The 12,198-nt window shown below is 45.6% G+C and overlaps 1 protein-coding gene across 11 annotated transcripts in view; it reads left to right on the top strand.

Annotated features, from left to right (window-relative positions):
* The window catches only part of CDC42EP5 (CDC42 effector protein 5), a 198,017-nt gene that overhangs the window by 162,316 nt on the left and 23,503 nt on the right, over nucleotides 1-12,198 (top strand). The window lies entirely within an intron of this gene.

Raw genomic sequence — 12,198 nt, 5'->3', positions numbered from 1 at the left:
TGCTTAGATGCCAGTTGTGCATTTTGGGGTGGAATACCACTCAAGCCATATTGTCCTTGATTCTCCTTTTTGGTGATTGGGTCTTTCCTGACTTGGTTAATTCGGCATGCCCCAGGTTTCTCCAGAGTAAGGCTGTTACTTCCCCTTTGTAATTAATCACTGGTCTGTGGGGAGGCACTTTGAGAGTTTGTACGTATCATGCTCCTTATTAAATTTTCACTTTATAAGTTTAGCAGCTACTGACCCTATGCCATAGCAAAAGCTTCTCTTCTCCCAAATGCACCCATTCACGTGGAAATCACATTGTTTATAATATCCCAGTACTTTTAAATGCCTGTAAAATACGGCCAGTCCTTCTTGTGTTTCTTCTGTCATAATAAGCAGACGGATCTAGGCTTTCTTATTTCCTCACGACTCAGAGGCTGTATGGTGTGTTTTAATTTCTGGTTGATCTCGTCCCCACTACCCGCATAGCTCTTCTCTTTGTGTGTTTTCCTAAGTATTCTTACGTTTTTATTTTTCCATATGGAGCTTAGTATCAACTTGTCTAGTTCAAGAAGAAAAGCTTGTTAAACTCAAAAGCTTTTGCACGGCAAAGGAAACCATAAACAAAACAAAAAGACAGCCCACGGATTGGGAGAAAATATTTGTTGCAGATGATGTGACTGACAAGGGATTAGTCCCCAAAATTTACAAACAGCTCATGAGGCTTAATATCATCAAAACAAACAACCCAAAGAAAAAATGGGCAGAAGACCTAAATAGACGTTTCTCCAAAAAAGATATACGGATGGCCAAGAGGCACATGAAAAGATGTTCAACATCGCAAATTATTAGAGAAATGCAAGTCAGAACTACAATGAGGTATCACCTCACACCAGTCAGAATGGCCATCATCAAAGAATCCACAAACAATAAATGCTGGAGAGGGTGTGGAGAGAAGGGAACCCTCCTGCACTGTTGGTGGGAATGTAAATTGGTGTAGCCACTGTGGAGAACAGTATAGAGGTTCCTTAAAAGGCTAAAAATGGAGCTACCATATGATCCTGCAGTCCCACTCCCGGACATATACCCTGAGAAAAATCCAAAAATCCAAAAGGACACTTGCACCCCAGTGTTCATTGCAGCACTGTTTACAATAGCCAAGACCTGGAAGCAACCTAAGTGTCCATCGACAGGAATGGGTAAAGAAGACGTAGTACATATATACAGTGGAATATTGCTCAGCCATTAAAAAGAATGAAATAATGCCATTTGCAGCAACATGGATGGACCTACAGATTGGCATACAGAGTGAAGTAAGTCAGACAGAGAAAGTGAAATATCGTATGATATCCCTTATATGCGGAATCTAAAAAGAAATGATACAAATGAACTTATTAACAAAACAGAAACAGACTCACAGACTTGCAGAATGAACTTAGGGTTACCGGGCGGGGGGGGAAGGATGGAGGGAAGGGATAGTCAGGGAGTTTGGGATTGACATGTACACACTGCTATATTTAAAATGGGTAACCAACAAGAACCTACTGTATGGCACAGGGAACTCTGCTCAATGTTGTGTGGCAGCCTGGATGGGAGGGGAGTCTGGGGGAGAATGGATACATGTATATGTATGGCTGAGTCCCTTTGCCTTGCACCTGAAAGTATCACAACGTTGTTAATCGACTATATTCCAATATAAAATAAAAAGTTTAAAAAAAAAGAAGAAGAAAAGCTTGTTGGTGTATTTGGAGGACTGAGGTACATTTATAAATTAGCCTACGAAGAACTGACGTGTTTGTGATGCTGAGTCACTCTGTCTAAGGATAAGGTGATTTTCTTAATTTGCTCAAATCTAATTTTTCCGCCATTCAGAAATGTTTGAAAGATATACATTTGCATGGGTTAAGTTTTGCACATTTCTTATTACATTTATTCCATAGAATTTTCCTTTGTTGTTGTTGACATTCAGGGTGAAGTTGGGATTTATTTGTGTATATGAAAATGGTTAGTTCATAGAAATTAAGTTTATAGGGACTACTAATTTGATTTTTTTTTAATGGTTGAGTGACTTTTATCATTGAGTCTCTAGGGCTTTCCAGTCTGCTTCCTTTCTACACCCTCCACTCTCACTGCATGATACAGCCCTCCCACCACATCCTCTTTCGCCCAATTCCCCAAGTTCTACACATGCATATTCTCCCTGGTGTTCATAGTCCTCCAAGAACTGGCTCATCCTGCCTTTCCAACTCTGTTTTCCAATCAATATCCCTGTCAGAGCAGAACAACTACAATCCATGTGAGGGCAGGGTCTTGCATTGCCAGAAATTCAGTGAAAAAAAAGAAAAGTTGGCGATGGTGCATTCTGAGTCCTTTAATATTCCACCCTCTTTTTGGGGGGCAACTGGCCTAGTTTCCTAGCACCTAGAGAACAATGAAAAATTTGTGTAGATGCAAGAATTATAAAGATAAGTCTGATTTGGAAAGCCTATAATACTACAAAATAAGAATCTAAAAGTGTAAAACCCTCATAAAAACAATAGGAATAGGACATCCCTGGTGGCGCAGTGGTTAAGAATCTGCCTGCCAATGCAGGGGACATGGGTTCGAGCCCTGGTCCGGGAAGATCCCACATGCCGCGGAGCAACTAAGCCCGTGCACCACAACTACTGAGCCCACATGCCACAACTACTGAGCCGTGTGCCACAACTACTGAGCCCACGTGCCACAACTACTGAGCCGCATGCCACAACTACTGAGCCCACATGCCACAACTACTGAGCCGCGTGCCACAACTACTGAAGCCTGCGTGCCTGGAGCCCGCGCACCACAACCAAGAGCAGCCCCCATTCACGCAACTAGAGAAAGCCTGCACACAGCAATGAAAACCCAATGCAGCCAAAAATAAATACATAAATAAGATTTAAAAAAATAGGAGTAAATTCATTCTCCCAGGCCAGGATTTCCAGAAGTTTCCTTAAGAGCTGATGGAACCAGATGACAACTAGGACAGGACGCCCTTTGTTTATTGCCTTTCTTTCTGTTGGCCTTCCAGAACATTCTTGCATGTTTCTCCCTTTATCCTAGTTAGCTGTCTCCACTCCAGGCCACTCTCATCTGGCCTCTGCTACCCCTCAGTCAGTGTAGAAAGGTGCAGGCTTGTAACCAGTGCCCATTTCTTTCTCTCCCTCCCTCGGGCAGCAACCTTCGGTGGCCGGGCTGTGGTTTCCTTTGTTAGAGAGCTGCCATGTTAGGTACTGCTGGGGTCCTAGGCTAGATGTGCAGCAGTTCCAATGGGTGTGGCCTGAAAGGATCTAGAATTGTGGTCTGATCTAGGAGGTGACTAACCATTGTTCAGCTCTGTTCTCAAAAGGGTGAGAGGACCTTCTAACTTCAGAACTGAACACATTGGGTGGGAGGGAAAAGAGGAAGCAGGGATTGAAAGAAAGATTGTCATATGATACAGAAGGCAAAGACGCAGAGACTTTCAGCAGGGCTGGAGTCAAGTGAACAGACACTGCATTAAATCCATTGACTTCAGGTTTTCAAGCACACGTTTTTAGCCTCTGTTTCATATCCCTCTGGGTGACCTGCTGATTTCGTGTTCGATCTGGTTGACAGCTCTGTAGGTCTCAGCATCCCACGGACAGCATCCCTTCTCAAGGATGCCTACATGGCTCTCCACATTTGGGGGAAGGACCTTATCTGAAACAATTGCAGCCCCAAACCATGAAGAATGAAACCATCCCTGGGGAAAATTCCAAGCAATGGGGAATAGGAATACATTCCTATGAATGAATACATTCCCAAGTGTCCATGCGTACATTCCCAAGTGTCCACGCGTACATTCCCAAGTGTCCACGCATACATTCCCAAGTGTCCACGCGTACATTCCCAAGTGTCCACGCGTACATTCCCAAGTGTCCACGCGTACCTTCCCAAGTGTCCACGCGTACCTTCCCAGGTGTCCACGCGTACCTTCCCAGGTGTCCACGCGTACCTTCCCAAGTGTCCACGCGTGTATTCCCAGGTGTCCACGCGTGCATTCCCAGGTGTCCACGCGTACATTCCTGAGCGTCCACGCGTACCTTCCCGAGCGTCCACGCGTACCTTCCCGAGCGTCCACGCGTACCTTCCCAGGCGTCCACGCGTACCTTCCCAAGCGTCCACGCGTACATTCCCAGGCGTCCATGCGTACATTCCCAGGCGTCCATGCGTACATTCCCAGGCGTCCATGCGTGCATTCCCGAGTGTCCATGCGTACATTCCCGAGTGTCCATGCGTACATTCCCAGGTGTCCATGCGTGCATTCCCAGGTGTCCATGCGTGCATTCCCAGGTGTCCATGCGTGCATTCCCAAGTGTCTCTTCCTTTGGAAGGAAAATTCTGCAGGGTATTCTGTACACTCTCAGAGATCCTGGTGGAGTCTTGTTCACATCACCTCGTGCAGGGACCTCAGTAATGCATCCCTATTTCAGGAATTCCTTTCCTTCAAGCTTTCCCTATCCCACTCCCTCATTCTTGCTTCTCAAATAAACTACCCACACTTACATCCCTGTCTTAGGTCCTGCTTTCAGAGTAACTCACAGTAATTCAAGGATGGGAAAATGCCATGAGGTGTTTTGTTTTTATTTTTTTCCAATGACACGATCTTTTGTCTAACTGCTCGAGATCACTCACCTTAACCATTCCAGGACTTCTTGGACTTGACCCATTTATTCATCCATTCACCTTTCACGAATCTTATCCCTGTTCACTAAAAAAATATTAAGGCATGTCAACCCATGGCCATCCCAGGAAATGAGGAGATAAAGTTGAGCAAAGCAGATGTGTTCTCTGCCCTCATGGAAGGTCTGGTGTTGTACGAAAGACTAAATAAACAAAACAATTACACAAATCTAAAGTGGGAAGAAGGATTAGTCCTCTGGGAGAACAGTTTAAAGCAATAAGAAAAATAAAGAAATAACCAATTTTATTAATTTGGATTTGAAGGTGGTAAGGGAAAGCTAAATTACTTAAATTATAGCTAAATGCCCAGAATCAATCAGCATTTTCTAAATTAAGTGAATTATAAGGAAAGAGAAGGAAACATTACAAACTATCATGGGCAAGTCTTCAAATGGGTGAATCTTAACACATTAGAAGAAATAAAAATATCACAGGCATGTTCAATCCTAATTGATTCCTGAATGTGTTTCACTCTACAATCAAGCCTTTACGAGATACACAAAACACTATCTAACTGGGATGCATGGTTAACCTCCAATTTACTTTGGGAGCGTGGGTGTTCTGGGATCCGTAGGAACCCATGTTTTATTGTCAATTACATGTCCTGTGACACTGGGAAGGATGGTCCCAACTCTAACCCCAAGTTGCATCTCCAGGGTGAGGTTCACGTTCTGATTGGATTTAGTTAAGGGTGATCAGTTGCAGAGTTTATTGGTACGTGAGGGGAACCCCAAAATTCCAACATGTGGATTCTTCTCTATGGTAGGTCAACTCTCCCATCAGCTGGGTCATTCTGAGCATGTTCCAGACTCTGACTTTCTCCACTCTGTACATAACATCCTCATTGCCTTTCTTCAGACTACCAGTTGAGTGGAGCTGAGAAGAGATTTGTCTCAGAATAGAGTAAATCCTGTGCCTGACCCCCACTGTTTAACTGGACCCAGTGGACAGTGGGACCCAAAAGTCTAGATTGATTATTTTACTCCCATTTTGAAAGCATAAGAGTACATTTAGTCTTGGATTTGCTGTTATACAGACTATTTTATTTGTTTTTATTGAAGTGTAGTTGATTTACAATGTTGTGTTTCAGGTGTACAGCGAAGTGATTCAGTTATATATATATATATATATATATATACACACACACACACACACACACACACACACACACTCTTTCAGATTCTTTTCCATTACAGGTTATTATAAGATATTGAGTAATAGTCCCCTGTGCTATACAGTAGATCCTTGTTGTTTATGTATATTATATATATATATATATTTTTATATATATATATATATATATATATTACTGTGTATCTGTTAATCCCAAACTCCTGATTTATCCTTCCCCACTTTCCCCTTTGGTAACCAGAAGTTGGTTTTCTAGGTCTGTGAGTCTATTTCTGTTTTGTAAATAAGTTCATTTGTATCATTTTTTTTAGATTCCACATGTAAGTGATAGCATATGATATTTGTCTTTCTCTGACTTACTTCACTTAATATGATAATCTTTAGGTCCATCCATGTTGCTGCAAATGGCATTATTTCATTCTTTTTTATGGCTAAGTAATAGTCCATTGTATATATGTGCCACATCTTCTTTATCCATTCCTCTGTCTATGGACATTTAAGTTGCTTCCATGTCTTGGATATTGTAAATTGTGCTGCAGTGAAAATTGGGGTGCATGTATCTTTTCAAATTAGAGTTTTCTCTGGATATATGCCCAGGAGTAGGATTGCTGGATCATATGGTAGCTCTATTTTTAGTTTTTTAGGAAGCTCCATACTGTTTTCCATAGTGGCTGCACAAATTTACATTCCCACCAACAGTGTAGGAGGGTTCCCTTTTCTCCACACCCTCTCCAGCATTTATTGTTTGTAGACTTTTTAATAATGGAGCACAGAGTACTTAAAATTCCTTCAGTTGAAAGCTCTTGGCACTTGGACAGGGCAAATTCTGTGACTTAAACCTATTTTTCTTCATTTGCAAGGTGCTAATTGCATGCCCAGAGACAGGTTAGGTTGACCAGATGTTCAAGCAGATGTTACAGTAGGATTGTCTAAAAGACAATATGAGGACGGATTTGTTCTAGAACTTTCTCATGTTTTCAAAAAAAAGATACTCCAAGTTTTTAGACTATCTCTTGAGTGCAGGAGAGCAATGGGATTCAGTTTTCCATAAAAACAGCATCCATCTTCCTCACCCTGTGTCACTTCCACACCACACACACCATGTTTCCAGAGCACTCAGTATCTCCAAGTGTTTAGAGGATGGATTGGCTGCCTTGATTTCCGTTTTCTTCTGTGCATATCTCATTCGATTTATTACCACCACATCCTGTCAGTCACTCTGTTGTCGGTCACCCAGACAATATAGAGGTCAAACCACCAGATGTCTGGAGTAGTATTTGACCAGCCAGATATTAGAGGCATGTATCCAGAGAGTAAAAATCCCTCTGCACCTAAACAGGGGCTTGAAAACAGGTGACAGGGAAAGCATATTGCTACTGTTCGCCTCTGCAGAGTAGGATCCAGGACTCCTCCAGACATGGCTCCTATAGAGAAGAGGAGAGAGAGGATCAGGGAGCGGGGAGGGAAGGGGGAGGAGAGGAGGGAGCTGGAAAGACTTTGGGGTTTTTGGTGACAATGCCTTCCACCTGTTGGAACAGGAGCCCAGTGGGAGGTGGCGGTACCTGGACTCCAAGGAGGGCAGAGGTGGGGAGAGACATGGTGCACCCAGAGAGGTAGGCCTGCGGGATCCCCAGACACCATGATGCGTTGGAACAGGTGGAGAGGGAAGAAGGCCCCATGGACAGCTCCTCACCTGTGACCACCAGCTCCAGGGGGTTTCTGTGCTCAGTCAAGGTGGGCCTCTATTAATAGAGGCAGTGAAAATGCTGGGCAGTGTCTCCACTCACTACAGTGATGGGCAGTCTGGCCTCTGTCTCATGTGGATCGAACTGGGATGTGAAAGGATTTCTGTCCTGGTCCATGTCCAGGTGGAACACCTTAACCCCAGCAGGGCCCCTGCACACATTGGTCACAGGCCATCCCCAGAGGATCACAGAATCTGGCTTGGCCCAGATGGAGGGTCTGGGCAGGGACCCTAGGAGAGAAGCACAACAGGGTCTCAGGGTCCACTGTGACAACATAGACTTTTCTTCCCTTCGAGGGACAGGAGGGACATAATGCAGAGATTGACCCTCCCAACTTAGGTCAGCCCAGGTGACACAGAGCTAAGCAGGGACTGCAGGGGTGACTGTCCCCCCCCCCCAGGAGCCTAGGAGGTCCTGGAGTAGAGGCTGGATGGGGTAGGGCCTAGACCCCACCCAGTATCTCCTGCCCCCTCTGTCCCTGGAGGCCTGAGCCCAGGAAGTGGGCGGGATCAGGGGATATGGCCGGCCTCTCGTCATTTTCTCCGTACTTGTCCTGGGGTGGGAACAGTGCCCGGCAGTTCTGGAAGAGAGCAGGACAGGCTCCCAGGGGCCACAGTGGGGCCTACATCACTGGTCTAACAGGAGAGAAGTGGGTGCTCACAGGCCCAACTCTAGATTTCTCTATTTGGCTCACAAAGACCTTGGGTTTTAGAAGGTGTTTCTAGCTAGATGTGTCATAACCAGACTCAACCCAAGTCCAAATGAAACAAGCATGGTATTAACTCATCAGAGATAAAAAACATGACAGGTAGATAAACAGGTAGATTGATTGATAAATAGCTAGATGATACATAGATAGATACTTAGATATATAGATAGTCACCTAGACACTAGATAGATAGCTACACAGATACATACACAGCTACGTAGATAAATCCATGGATACATGGTTACATAGATAGACACACAGACACTTACACAGACAAACAGCTCACAGTGTAGAATATCGGTGGGGAACCTTGCTCAGCTTCTGGCCCCTACAGGCTGACTGTTCCCAAAGCACACGCTTCCTCACCCACACACCTAGGTTTCCCACATGCAAAAGGAGAAAATTCTTCCGACAACTTCATGTTATTACATCGGGAAGTGCACGGAGACGTACGTGGCTCGTTGGGAGAAACTCAGTCCAGGCCTCCCTCATGTTCTCCAGGGCAGGTTTCACCCTGTCAGGTACAATGCTTTGTCTCTGTGCCCCTCTGTATCCTGTGAGCCTAGGCTGTGCTCTCCACTCTCACCCCTGCCTCCAAGCTGGCTCAGGTCATTTCTAAACTGAAAGTTTCTTAGTCTACGGGTGTGAATGCACTAAAGAAAAAATCGTGTTTGTCCAACATGGGTGGGCGGGGCTTCTTGGACTGTTACGTGCACAGAGAACCAGGTGGGTCTGGGATGGTGGCTGGATTCTCGTCTGGACTCCGCTGAGGTTCACAGGACACGGGCATTGTGACTGGGCATGGGCTGTCCTGCGGCTCGCACCCCTGAGTACTTTGAGTCCTACCATCATGTCACACAGGGGAGGGGCCGGCCCTGTGAAGATGAGGCTTATCAGGGGGTCGGGACATGGAGGGAGGGAAAGACCTGGGGTTTCTCAGGGTCACAGCCCAAGGGAGGGGCTGGCTGAGCCCACGGTACCAGGTGGGTTCACAGGCAGAGCCGGATTGTTCAGGGAGGGACTTCGTCAGTGTCCTGGGGTTAGCAAGGTGAGGTCTAAGAGAGACGGAGAAGGGTCTGCAGCGCCGTCTGTGATGTCCTCCTGGGACTTGGTGGGGCTCAACCCGTCCAAGGGCTCAGACCTGAGGCTGATCCCAGGCTTTACATTCAACCCCGGGGGACACCCAGCCCCAGTGGTCGCTTTCATTGAAGGAGAAGAGAACCAGGTTCTTGGTGTCTGAGATCCTTCCGGACATCGAGGTCCATGTGCTTTATGATTCGTGGCCCAAACCCCCATATCTGCCCAGACCCCCAGTTCCCCCAGCCCGGCTGACCAGCGCCTCTAAGAAACAGAAAGGTCCAGAGCCCTGGGCTCTGCCCTGAGACAGAACCCAGGAAGGCGTCCTGCACATTCGGGGGTGGTGTGGCTGCAGCAGGAGGGCCTGCCCCACATGCTGCCAGGAATGTGGGCTCTGCAGTCAGAGTCACTCTCCTTTGAAAAGCACTTCTCTTTCTTTGTGAAAGCAACAACCCTCATTTCCCAAAAAACAGGATGAGAAGGATGACGACACACTCTCTGTTGAAACTCGTGCCCGTACAGACACTCAGACACAGCAGCTCTGCAGCACTGTTTACTGCCAACCAGACCCGTCACTCATTTTTATATGATGTCACCCCAGATAGGAAAGCTGGTGGGAGAGGGGCAGGGGGACGTTACTGACAGAGGGCAGTGCTCCATGGAACCTGCCACAAACCTACGAGTGCTGTCATGGAAGCAGCACACAGGCAAGGGCGCTGTGGAAGGATTTTTAAGTGAAAAAGCAGTAAAAGTGGCCTCTCAGTTATTTTTCTTGGTGGGAAAGAAAACAATGATATATACACTCAAAAAAAAAAAAAAACCTGGGAGAAATAATAACAAGAATGTGCATTTGTCTAGCTCTTTTTTTTTTTCTTTTATGTCTGAATATAGTTTTCTTTCCTCACTCTGTTGTCCAGTTGGTTTCAGATTCAGAGAGCGACCCAACCTCACTCTCACTCACGTTCTGCGCCTGTACCTTCAGCATTGGTTCTCTTCTCCAGGACCTCAGAGAGTTCAGACAACATGGTCTCTTATTCAACAAGCCCTGTTAGAACAATGGCGTCAAATTTATTATTCAAACTGGGCACCTTTTATTTGAGTTATTCAGATTTTAAATAATTTGATTTAAATGAACCATTAATCCCTATTTAAAAATTTTTTTAAATTGAAGTATAGTTGATTTACAATGTTGTGTTAGTTTCAGGTGTACAGCAAAGTGATTCAGATGTGTGTGTTATATATATATATATATTTTCTTTTTCAGATTTTTTCCATTATAGGTTATTATAAGATATTGAATATAGTTCCCTGTGCTATACAGTGGGTCCTTGTTGTTTATCTGTTTTTTATATAGTAGTGTGTATCTGTTAACCCGAAGCTCCTAGTTTATCCCTCCTTCCCCTAATCACTAACTCTTTATCAAGAAGCTCCGGGTTTGGGGAAGAGGTTCTGGTTTTCAGGCTGATGGTACTTGATGCCATCAGAACAAAATGCAGTCATCTGAAGTAGGGATTTTGTACTATTTTATATTGTTGTTGAATCTTTTCTATAATTCAGAAAAATCATTTGTTTTGATCATTTAATCTTTTTTTTATTATATTATGAAACAATGTACCACCTTCTTGGAATCAGTGATTTCTCATTGACAGGACTCTACTTTGTGTTATCAAAGCACCATTAAAAGCCCTACGTGGTGTATGTCATTCCTTAGGAAATTAAAATGTGGAGAAGTTAGATAGTACTGCATATAAATGAACATCCTGTCATCGGTATGAATTGTATTTGTGTGTATGTGTGCAAGCACATGTGCATGTGTGTGCATGTATTTGCGTGGGTGTGTACGTGTGTGTGTGTGTAAGATCATGATGCACGGCAGTTCAGCAGAAGAAATGAAAAGTCTTCGTCTATCAGTGATCTGGTCTCAGGAGCTGCCCCTGCTTAATGGCAAGACACACACATACACACACCCACCCCCCCCCACACACCCCCGCACACACACACCCACACACACACATATACACACACCCACACCCACCCACCCGCCCCACATATACAGACACACACACACATATATACATACACATACACACACATCCACCCACACATACACACACATCCACCACACACACACATCCACACACACACCTACACACATACATACACACACCCACACACCCACACACATCCCCACACACATACACACATACACACCCCCCACACACCACACAACCACACACACAACCACACAACCACACACACCCCCCACACATATACACATACACCCACACCCACACCCACCCACCCCCCCCCCACACACACACATACACCCACACCCACACACATACACCCCCACACACACCCCCACACATACACCCACCCCCACACACCCCCACACCCCCACATATACACACCCACACACATACACCCACACACACATACCCACACCCACACACACACACATACACCCCCCCACACCCCCCACACCCCCACATATACACACACCCACACACACATACACACCCACACACATACCCACACCCACATACAACCACACACACATACACACATACACACACACACACACACACAGAGTACTGGAGTTTGATACTTAGCCCCTCCCACTCATTATCAACAGCCTCTATGGCATTTATTCCATCTCAGCGTCCCTCTCCACACTCCTCCCAGGATGGTGTCCAGGGCAGAGGTAGCAATTGTCTGATGTCACTGTTGAGATGACTCTGGGTACCTGCTGGCCCCAGGTCGGAGCTGACTGGGTGTGTGGGGTTTGCTCCCTGGGTGGCTGGAGGCCCTGCTGATGTCGGGCCC

This window comes from Globicephala melas, chromosome 19 (assembly GCF_963455315.2).
Source record: "Globicephala melas chromosome 19, mGloMel1.2, whole genome shotgun sequence".
Classification (NCBI taxonomy): domain Eukaryota; kingdom Metazoa; phylum Chordata; class Mammalia; order Artiodactyla; family Delphinidae; genus Globicephala; species Globicephala melas.
Note: the sequence above shows the minus strand (reverse complement) of the source record. Positions and strands in the feature narration are given on the sequence as shown.